Source organism: Fukomys damarensis, unplaced genomic scaffold, assembly GCF_012274545.1.
Source record: "Fukomys damarensis isolate Sample0158 unplaced genomic scaffold, DMR_v1.0_HiC HiC_scaffold_23, whole genome shotgun sequence".
In the NCBI taxonomy this organism is placed as follows: domain Eukaryota; kingdom Metazoa; phylum Chordata; class Mammalia; order Rodentia; family Bathyergidae; genus Fukomys; species Fukomys damarensis.
In genome coordinates this window covers 18,017,816-18,029,281 of record NW_022900935.1, presented here as the reverse complement: position 1 = coordinate 18,029,281, position 11,466 = coordinate 18,017,816, and the positions used below count along the sequence as shown (strand labels likewise).

Sequence of the window (11,466 nt, the reverse complement as noted above, 5' to 3'; positions counted from 1 at the left end):
AAAAAAAAAAAAAAAAAAAAAAAAAAGAAGGAAGAGAGAAATAGTTCTACACATTCTAGTATTGGGAAAAAAGACAGAACTCAAGCCAGTAATTGAACAAGATAATTTCAGGTGGTAACAAGCACTGAGAAGAAAACCAGGAAGTAATGACAGGTTGCAAACAGGTTGATGTGAAAGAGGGTGGAGGTGGAGGTGGCATGTAATTTACACTGGAATTCAGGACTGCTAAATGGGGGTTTGAATACCCTGGCTTGTGACTGGCACCAGAACATTACCTAGTCGATAGGCACATCTGGAGCATCTGCTGTGAGGGTGAACCAACATTCCAGTTTTGCAGTCAAACTAAGATCATTGGTTACCTTTTCTCCAGCGCTCCAGGCTGAATGTGAAACCCGAGACCACGGGCCCTGTGGGTGGTCAGTGTGACACGCATCCCTGTGACGTGGAGAGAGCAGAAGGAGCGGTGTGGAGGGGAGATTGAAAGCACAGAGCAAGTTCCTACTATTCTTGGTCTTAGAGTCAGTCTGTATCTCTGACTGTGAATTCTCAGACAGCCTTGCTGGATTGTAACAGATCAACTTGGCTTGACTTAGCCGCATGGGTTTCCATTACTTGCAACCACGGAGTCCTAATCACCGCGGATAACGTCCATACCTTAAATAACTGTGACCCAGGAACTTCATGCCTTCATCTGCTGCCTGGGGTGCAGCCGCAGCCTGGGAAGTAAGTGGCCTGCTCACGTGGCTATGTCCCCAGGAAAGCCTTCCCCAAGCTTTTGACTCAGTCAGTGGTCTCTGTCTCATCGCTTGGCAGCTTTAACAGTCTCTCTCATTACACTCCCTTCTGTCTTATATGTCACCTTCCAGAGTGTACAGCCTAATGTCTGAGTCACTGCACTGCTACCATAGTGTCTAACAAGTTCTTTTTATAGAGCACGCGGTCAATGATTCCATGTATATAAGGGCTTTACACACTGCCGGGGGTGTGAATATCCTTACCGGGTAATAAAGCCTCTCACACTGTGGGTGCTGCAGTGCATAAAGTGCTTTCAAGTTCATTACTTGATGGACATCTAATTCTTCAGAATTTTGTTTTTGTTTTTGTTTTTTTTTTGGTACCAGGGGTTGAACTCAGGACCTTGCACTTGCAAAGCAGTCAGTGGCACCACTGAGCTAAATCCCCGGTCAGAATTTGGATTTTGGTAACCATAATAGCAGCTGCTATCTATCTTGTTATGTGTTAGGTGTGGGGGAAAACACACTTGAGGCTCAGAGCTAGTGATCTGGCCAAGATCTCCAACTTTGTATGACAGAGCTGACTGCAGAGTCTTACTTTCAGGCTGCAAAGCCATGTTCCTGGTCTCTATGGGATGGTGGAGCAGAGTAGAGACTGCTCTGTCCATCCCCTGGGTCCCCTGTGGTCTGACTCATTTTCTCTGAACTGGGCCTGGGTCTGTCCTGACCCCTTGAAGAGGGCAGGCTGCTGGTCACTTGCTGTGCCAGCCTGGCCAAGTTGGGTGAATTGGGCTCCCTGGGGTTGTTGCTGTGGCCGTGGCACCTTCCTGGACCCCTCTGGGTGGAAACCTGGGGGTGAGCTGTTTTGAAACACACAGGGGAAAAATTCTCCCACTGATGCGGGCAACTAGCAAACAGCCAGCCTGTCCTCAAAAAGCATCTCAGTGCCTTGCAGGTGGGTCACAGGACCATGGAGTCCAGCATCTCCCCTTTGCGGTGAAGTAACGGAAAGCCAGAGCATTTCGTGACTCACAAAGAGGTTTTGTGCCTTGGCTGGGTTCGGGTGGGGTCACTGTAGCCAGAAAGATCTGGGTTCCAATCTGGCTCTTCCATATGTCATGTGACCTGAACTGCCCCAAGCCGAGGATTCCTTATCTGTAACCTCCTTCCCTCAGAGTTCCCAGGAGGATGAGAGGAGATCATCTCTCCAAGCGAAGTGTCTCACAAAGTGCCTGGTGTGTAGGGGATACAGTTGTCCAACCCTGCCTGGGAAGTGTGAAAAGGAACACAGGGGATGCAGGCTCCAGTCTTGACTCTGCTGGGAGCCTTGTACCTTCACCACTTGGGACCTCAGCATCTTGTTCAGTAAACTCAGGGGGAGATGATGCCTGAGCTTTCTTTCTAGTTCGACAGTCCTGTGCTTCTGGTGACAGGATGCAAAACCGCTGCCAGTCACTACCAGCACGGCCCTGGGTCCCAGCCAGAGGCCAGCACCCAAGCCTGAGGCCTCCTGCAGGGAGGAGAGATGACTCTGAGGGTAGGGACCCACGTGTGGACTGGGGTCGGCACTCATCTGGCTCCCTGGTATCTGCTATGGGCCCTGGTGCTGTCCATGCTCCGGGGAGGGAGACAGAGGAACAGGGAAGGATATCTAGGGGACTTGGGATTCACCAAGAGAGGGAGCCAGCTGACAGAGTCAACTGAAGGCAATCGTTGGTACCCTTAGCACCCCAGTGTGGAGATGAGGTTGGGCCAGTTGGATGCTCTGGAAAGTCATGGGGAGGATACAGGAGGAGAGAGGCAGCAGGGAAGGCATCAGGATGCTAGGGAGGGGGCGGGGAGGAGGGGGTTGGTGTAGCAGGAAGCTGAAAAAATTAGCAGAGAAGAAAGAACTGATTTTCACCAAGGAAAATGACAGCTTGATAGAAAATCCAGGAGGCAGGTGGAGGCTTTCAAAGCGAGTTGACTTCTGCCACCGCCACTGTTTGCTCACTGCCTCCTGGGAGCAACCTTTGAGAGGCCACCTTCCTACTTGGCCACATGGATGGCCCAGGCTGTCGGGCCTGTCCTCAGATCCCCTACACCTTTGCCACAGCACAAATGCCTCCTCCTGGCACTCGGCTGGAGAACCCTGAGCCTGTCCCTCCCTCCCCTCCTGGCCACTGTCCCTCCCCTGCTGTTGCTTCTTCATCCACCCAAGTCCCTTCCGATCCCTGCCCCAACACCTTCCACCCCAAGCAAATACCACAATTTGGTGCAAGAGAGTTAACTCCAGGCAGAAACCAGCGTACTACACAGGTCATGTACTCAACATTGGCTGAAATCCAGAGTGGATTGGTATGGAATGGGCTTACTTTGACCCACAAGATCGAGAGAAGAGGATTGCTGTGAGTGTGATCATTGTTAGGGATATATTAGACTTGCTTATCATAGTTCAGGTGAGAGCACATTGACCGCGTCAGGCATTGTAACAAGCTCTGTATCTGCATTGCCTCATTTATCTCCTTCATAACTCTATAATATAAGCAGTATTAGCATTATTTCTTAACAGGTAAGGAAGCTGAGGCTTAGAAAACTTGAGATACTGGTCCAAGGTTATAACTTGCACATGAGAAACCTACTGTTTGAACCCAAAGTCTATATAAAGCTTTTTTTTTTTTTCTTTCTCGGTACCGGGGATTGAACTCAGGAACTTGCACTTGCAAGGCAGGTGAGGCGGTGTCACTGAGCTAAATCCCCAGCCCTATATAAATCTTAATCACAGAATTCTACCTCCCAGTCCCCAAAGACATATTCCTGACATTTTTACCTGTTCCATCTTTCTTGGGATGTTATCTACATGCCAGTGCATTCCTTGGAAATGGTTTTAACTGCAAGTAACAGAAAACATGACAAGAAGTGGCTTCCACAAGAGACACCGGAGTGGATAAATTAGAGATGCTATACGAAGAGTTCAAGAAGAGGTGGTCTTCCTAGGGTTCAACAGCATCACCACACCCAAGCCTGTCCTGTTTTTCTACTATCCCAGCCTTACTATAATGGCTTTTCACTGTTACGCTTATTGCTTCATGGGTGCAAGATGGCTTCTATAGCTTCAAGCATCATATAGGATCCCCAGGGGCAGGAACAAACAGTTCTCTCGTGATGTATTTCTCTAATGGCCGGAGATGTTGAACATATTTTTCATGTATTTATTGGCCCCTTGTACTTCTTCCTCTGTGAAGGGCCGATTCATTTCCCTTGCTATTTTCCTTGAGTCTTTTATTTTGGGGGGATCTAATTATTTTGAGTTCTTTTTATATTCTGGATGTTAGTCCTCTGTCTGAAGAACACCTGGCAATTTTTTTTCATTTTGTAGGTTGTTATTTCACTCCGTTGTTTCTCTTACTGTACAGACGAATTGTGTGTGTATGTGTGCATACGTGTGTGTGTGTGTGTGTGTGCACGTACACGTGTGTGTGCACAGAAGCTTCTTAAATTGACCTGGCCCCATTTGTTGATTCTTGGTGCTATTTCCTGTGTGACTGAGGTTCTGTTCAGAAAGTCCTTACCCGTGCCTATGACTTCAAGAGTTTTTCCTATGTTATCTTCCAGCAGATTGTTTCGGTTTTAACATTTAATTCTTTGATCCATTTTGATTTTAGTTTAGTACATGGTGAGAAATAAGGGTCTAGATTCAATCTTGTGCAAGTGGACAGCCAGTTTTCTCAGCACCTCCTGTTAAAGATGCTGTCTTCCTTGTATTTTTGGTCCCTTTGTCAAAGATTAAATAGCTGACGGTTCATGTGTTGTTTCTGCAGCCTCTATTCTGTTCCATTGATCCACGCGTCTGTGTTTTGCTGGTCTCATGTTGCTTTTGTCACTGTAGCTTTCTAGGATAACTTCAGGTTTGGGATTTTGATGCCCTCTGCTTTGCTCTTGTTGCCTAGAGTTGGTTTAGCTATTCTGGGTGTCTTCTAGTTCCATAAGAATTTTAGGATTGTTTTCTCTAGTTCTCTGAGGAATGCTGCTGCTATTACTGTTAGGATTTTGTTGTGTATCGGTTTGGAAGTGTGGCCATTTTGACAATACTGGTTCTGCCTATCCAGGAACAGAAGATGTCTTTCTGTTTTCTGATGTCCTCTTCGATCTCCTTTTTCAGAGTATTGTAGTTTTTGTTGTAGTGGTTTCTTTACTTCCTTGGCTAGGTTAATTCCTAAGTGTTTGATTTTTCTTGATGCCATTGTGACTGGTACTGTTTTCCTAATATTTTAATTTAATCAATTTTTATTTTATTTAATTAGTTAAAATTAATAATTTTCACACTGAGCTGCCTCCCCCTATCCAATATATGCATGTAATTTTTTTCTAGATAAGATCTTGCTAAGCTTCCTAAAATGGGCTTGAACTTGCAATCCTCCTGTCTCAGCCTTCCCAGTAGATGGGATTACAGGCAATTCAGTCTCCTGCATGTGGACAGCCAGTTTCCTCAGCATCTTCTGTTAAAGACACTATCTTTCTTATATTTTAGACCCACTATGCCTGTGGTCAGCTGTTGGCTCTGCTGGGGCTTGGCTTTACCTCAATGGCTTTATTGCTCATATGTGTGGTGCTGGGTGGCTGCCAGCTAGGATTTTGGGGTAATGGCTTCTCTCATCTGGCAGATTAGCCCAAGCTGGTTTCCATGGCAGCAGCGGGGTTCTTAGGAACTGAGTGAAGGATGCAAGGCTTAGGGGCCCAGTTCTGAACTAGTGAACTGCCATCTTCCATCCATTCCATTCGGCAAAGCAAGTCACAGTCTGGCCCAGAACAGAAGGAGAGATTCTACTCCTTGATAGGAAGGGTTGCAAAGTCACACGGTGAAGGGCGCAGACGGAGAGGAATGAAGAATACATTTTCATGATTTGTTTACACCAATTCATCTCCAGGTAAAGGAGTGGCCTCCCTTTCCCCAAACCAAGGGAACACCTTGTCCCACGTTGGGGGGATATAGTTGTAGAGCATGTGGGGTCTGGATATGGTTTTAGCATGTCCCCAAAGCTCAAGTGTTGGAAGATCGGTCCCCAGGGTAGTGGCGCTGGGAGGTGGTGTGGAGCCTTGAAGAGGTGGGGCCCAGTGGGAGGTTCTTAGGTCAATTAGAGATGCTGGCTTTCATGAGAGGGTTATGAAACCCTGAGCCTGGTCTCACCCAACTCCCTGGCTAGCTGTATTGAGACGTGATTGCTTGCTTTCATATGTGCTCCTGCCATTTCATTGCCACCTGCCATGATGTGACACAGCAGAGGGTCCTTGCAGAGTGATCCATCAGACTGAATCAAAACAGCTGGATTGGGAGGTGCACTGCTGTTGGGTGGAGAGACAGATGTGTCTGTCCAGGGCCAATTCCATAACACCGGGGACAGAGGTGAAGGGAAATTTTGCAGCTCCAGTGTTTCCAAGTATCCATTCTTCTTCTGAAAAGGCTGGTTCTCATCTGTCTTTTTTTTTGGTACCCGGGATCGAACTGGGGTTCTTGCGCTTGAGAGGTAGGCCGTGGCACCACTGAGCTAAATCATTGGCCCTCATCTGTCTTTTGAAGATGCCTATTCTAGGTCTTACGGATATATATTTTTCTCCATGATACTCAGAGGTAAAACTCAATTAAAAGTAGGGCGCTGGGGATTTAGCTCAGTGGTTCTGGCACCTGCCTTGCAAGTTTAAGGGCTGGAGTTTGATCCCTGGTACCAAAACAAACCAAAAAACAAGCAAAGAAAAAAAAACTCAATTAAAAGTAAACCAGATGGACTCTGCCTATTCTCCATCAACCAGAGTAGTGGGGAAAATCCAACCTCAGTCACTGGAGAGTGGGGTGGGGTTGACCCAGGCCTTCTGCTCATCCCAAGAAACATGGAAGGAAGACTTTCAGTGTTCACCCGTCGAGGTCACCTGAGTGATTTGTCCGAAGTCCATTCAAAAGCAGGAGGCTGTCTCTGCTGCGCTGACCCTACAGTTATTGCAAACTCTTCTAGGACTCTTACCGTCTATCAAAGCCTTCCCTCTAGGAATTTGGCACCTGCTCCACCCTTCCCTTCTCAGGGAATCCAACTCTCTGGCCTGCCTTTGGCCAGTCTTCATCTTCATTCATTCCGTTCTCCTTTGGACAGACTCAGGCCTCCCAGCAACACCTGGGTGAGGTGGTTGCCCAGGGACCCAGGACCTGACTGTGCTTCCAAGAGGGAGCTATGCCCCCAGGGAAGGGCAGTGATGATGCAAACTACTCTGAAGAAGCAGGGAAGAAAGTGGCATCTCAGCTGAGAGAGATGGCCGTGTCGGAGTGGGCTGGGGACAGAGGGCCAGGGAGGTGCGGTGGCATGTTGCACACAGAGGAATGACTATCATAGCAATAGCTAACACAGACCGAGCACCTTCTATACACCTGGTGCTGTAGAGTAGGTTATGTTCCTTTTGCCCATTTTGTGAATGAAAGTGGATTCATGAAACTTACAAAAGTAATGCCTGAGGTCATGCAATTAGCAAGTGGCTGAGCTTTCAAATTCAACCAATCTGATGCCCAAGTTGTCTTCTTAATCACTAGAGGTGAGAGAAGCCAATTATTTGGAGGACCACAAATTTTATTTTGGCTGGAGCGCAGCGTGGGAAGGGGAAGATGGTACAAGAGGCCAGTGAGACAGAGAGAGGTGAAAGCAGAATCGGGAGCTATGTAAATGCTTGAAGGCAGTGAGCCCGGAGGTAGGGAGGTCATTTCCCCGGCTCTTTCAGTTGTTTCAGCAAGAAATCATGGCGTGTTAGACTAGGAGACCGTAGTAAGACTAAAGAACAATGGGACAATTCATGAGCTATAAAGTATGAGTGGACAGGGCTTGGTGATTGCTTAGAAGTGGAGAAAGAGAGAGGGAGAGGAGTGAAGACTGATTCTCAGATTTGTAGCTTGAACAAGCAGATGGGTGTTACCAACACTATTTCTTTTGCCTGTTTGCTGTGCGTCCTTGGGGATCTCATCCCCCGCTCGCTAGATGGCTGTCTTCCTGGCTATAAAATGAAGATAATGAGACCTGACCTCCCCATGCATCCTGACAGTGTCAAGATAAGAGGAAGTCATCAATCTGGAATTGCTTTGGAAAGTCAAAAGTGCTTTGCAAATGTAAGTGGTTATTATTTTATGGTTATTTTTATGATCCTCCTTCCTTCTGGGGCTTGCAGATGGACGCAGACTGAAAGACAGCCTAGGGGAGCTGCTGAGCAAGAGACAAGGCAGCACTGTCTTTCCGTCAGGCAGATCTGTCTCTTTGGCAGGTGGGAGCCTCATTCCCACGTACTAAATTGTTAATAGCTTCCCCGGGGAGTTCCTTTCTGCTCTGACTCCTTCAGTGATTTCTGTTTCTCTACTGCTGACGCCTTCTCATGCCCCGGGTTGGCCCAGGAGTTCTCATCCGGTTTCGACTCTGCGCTGGAGTGGGGTAGGAACCACAACTGTCCTGAGCTCCAAGGATAGCACTCTGCACAGTGGTGGAAACTGCTAACTAGAGGCCAGAGGGTGGCTGGGGAGAGTTTCTCGCCTTTGTTCTGGAAGTCACACAGTGCTGTAGTCAAGGCACTGGGTATGGGAGTCACACAGGCCTGGCTTGGCACCTCAGAGCCGGCTGGACAGGTAACCAAACCTCTGCCAAGTGGAGGAGTAGAGAAGCTCGTGTCTGTGGGGCTGTGTAGGATGGAGTGCAATCACCCCACATGTGTTAGGCCCAGGCTACTCTCCATACTGGTCACCAACAGGACTGTATGTGAGTTTGTGACCACGAACACAAGATTCCTTTACAGAGAGATGGGCTAGAATGCTCACATCCATGGGAGAGTTGGGGTGTGGATCTCAGGGGTGCATCTCAGGGGTGTGGCTTCAGGGTCCCCTCAGTCCACCATCCACGGATGCTCAAGACCCCTGTATAAAATGGAGCATTGCTTGCCTTAACCTACACGCATTCTCCTGTACACTTTAAATCATCTTTAGATTAACTCATAATACCTAACACAATGTAAGGGCTACATAAACGGTTAGACTATATTATTTAAGGAATATTGATGCAAAAAAGTCAGTCCATGTTCAATACAGATACATTTTCTTTTTGCTCAGGGCCTTTGCACTGAGCTACGTTCCCAGCCCTTCATTTTTTATTTTGAGATGAGGTCTCGCTAAGTCTCTAAGTTGCCCAGCTGAGCTCGTCTCATCGCCCTCCTGCCTCAGCCTCCCAGAGTGCTGGGGATTCAGGCGAGTGATGTCACACATGGCTTAGGTACACTTCTGTTTTAAAGATATTTTTGACCCATAGCTGGTTGAATCCAAGGATTTAGAACCTATGGATGTGGATGTTTTCTTTGGGGGCAGAGAGCTGGAGATTGAACCCAAGGCCTTGTGCATGGGAGCCAAGTGCTTTGCTGCTGAGCTGCACTCTGGCCCCGGCTGTCCTCACTCTCGAAAGCCATTGTGGAAGTCGCTGCAGAAGGCTCCAACATGGGAGCAATTCATGTGAACTTGGCATGTATGCTTTCTCAGCAATTTTTCGTTTATGTCCTTGGCCATTTACATCTCTTTCAGGTTTTTTTTTTTTTAAATAATAAGGATCGAACCCAAGGTCTTCATACAGAGCTACTTCCCAGCCCTTTCAAGTACTAAGGATTAAACTCAGGGCTTTCACATCCCGAGCTCCCTTTCCCCTCCCCCTCCCTCCTCTTTTTTTCCCCCAGTAAGTTTATCGGTACATTTAAAGCAAACAATACAGTTACATTCATCATTGGGATCTTGTACCTTCACATGATATATCTTGGTTCTCATTTTTCACCCCATACCCCTGCCTTCCCTTCACCCCCTTTACCCTTCCCTATTTACAAAGACTTTGTTTCCATTTTTTCACATTTTTTCTTTTCCCTTATTTCCTTTCCTCTCCCCTTCCCCCTTCCCCTTTAGCCATTTTCTTCCTATTTCACACTCTCAATTATACCATTTGAACCCTATTCGCACTTTTAGTTTTTCACATCAGAAAAACTATTTGGTATTTACTCAAATTTGTCCTATTTATTTCACTTGAATATAGCCTCAATGTGCACCCATTTAGCTATAAATGTTTCCAGTTTCTCATTCTTTACGGCTGAGTAGTACTCCATTTTATAGAAAAACCACATCTTTATGCAGTCTCCAGGTGGTGGGCATATGGGCTGTTTCCAAGTTTTAGCTATTACAAACTGTGCTGCTATAAACATGGGTGCACATATGTCACTGTGATATGATTCTTTTAATTCTTTTGGAAAGATTCCCAGCAGAGGGACGGCTGTGTCAAATTGAGACAGTCTCACTGTGTTGTTCAGGCTGCCCTTGTGCATCACTACACCTGGCTTACATAACCCTATGTAGCCCAGGCTGGCCTTAAACTTGTGGCGATCCTCCTGCCTTAGCCTCTCCATATGCTAGGATTGCAGGCATGTGCCACTGTGTCTGGCTTCCTTTTTATTTTTTTGAGACAGGGTCTTGCTTACTTTTCCAAGTCACCCAGTCTGGACTTGAACTTGCAATCCTCCTGTCAGCTTCCCAAAGTGCTAGGATTACAGGTGTGCACCATCACGCCTGGCTCATAATTTCTTGATTGTGAGCTCTTTCAAGAGAGCAATGCTCTCAGTCTTATGCTTTAGCAGCTCATGCCCGTGTAGCCTTTCCCAATTGGCAGAGCATCCATTGTCTCACCAGTTCCTGCTTCACCAATGTTGCACCTTCACATTACAAAAAGTTCAGAGAGGTTAAGGAAATTCTTCATCTGACATGTGTGCATGTGTGCATGCATGTGCGTGTGTTGTGGTACTTGGAACTGAACCCTGGGCCTTTGCACTGAGCTACATCTTCAGCCATTTTTTTTTTTTTTTTTTTAAATAGGATCTTTTCAAATCACTGAATTGCCCAGGTTGGGCTCAGATTTTCGACCCTCCTGCCCCAGCCTCCCAGATTGCTGGGATGACAGGTGTATTCCACCACATTTGGCTCTTTTTCTGCTTTTGCCTCCACTAAAGCTTTCTTCCACAGCATCTCTACCAAGGAGAGATTAAAGAAATCAAGCAATCAGGCAATATTTTGCTATTGTTAGACCATAGCAAACCCCAAAGACTTTTCAGAATCATGGGATTGGGGCTAGGGGAGGGGACGGAGGCAGAGAAAGCAGTAAACCTGGGTGGCAGGTTGCAATCAAACAGGGGAGGGCCCCAAACATCATGTACTATTCCTCATAGACCCGGCTTGGTTCTCCTCCAGGGTCTCATCTTGGAGTAGATCCTTTGTTACTAGTTTATCCGAATCCGTTGGGGAAATAGGACAAGTTTGCTTTTGGGTCTTGATTCTGAAAGTCCTGTGAGAAAACCTGGTGAGGAACAGATCGGGCACACCCAACACAACAGTGCGGAAAAGAGGAGCGCTGAGTTCTTGACTCGCATCATCTTAATCTCCCCAATAACCTCCAGGGTGGGGGTGGTGAGGTTTATCTCGTCTTATGGAAATAGAGAAAGCATTTGAGTGAGGTTAAGTGACTTGCTCAAGGTTACTCCGCTCATTAGCGCGGAGGCGGCAGGCGGCTGGCGGAGGCAGAGGCGAGAGGCGAGATTCACATCCAGGTTCCTCTGACTCCAAAGGAGCAAGAGGGCGGTAGGTGAGTCCAGGTTGGGATGGGGGCGCTTTTGAGCTGGCAGAGCAGAACCAGGGAGGGGGCGGGAGCCTCCCTGGCCC

The 11,466-nt window shown here is 47.3% G+C and overlaps 1 protein-coding gene across 1 annotated transcript in view; it reads left to right on the top strand.

Annotated features, from left to right (window-relative positions):
* Positions 1–11,321: 11,321 nt before the first annotated feature.
* The window catches only part of Oprd1 (opioid receptor delta 1), a 37,916-nt gene continuing 37,771 nt past the window's right edge, over positions 11,322–11,466 (top strand). Inside the window, exon 1 of the mRNA XM_010632109.2 lies at positions 11,322–11,389. The gene's annotated coding sequence lies outside the window, so the exon portion shown is untranslated. The remainder of the gene's footprint in view (positions 11,390–11,466) is intronic.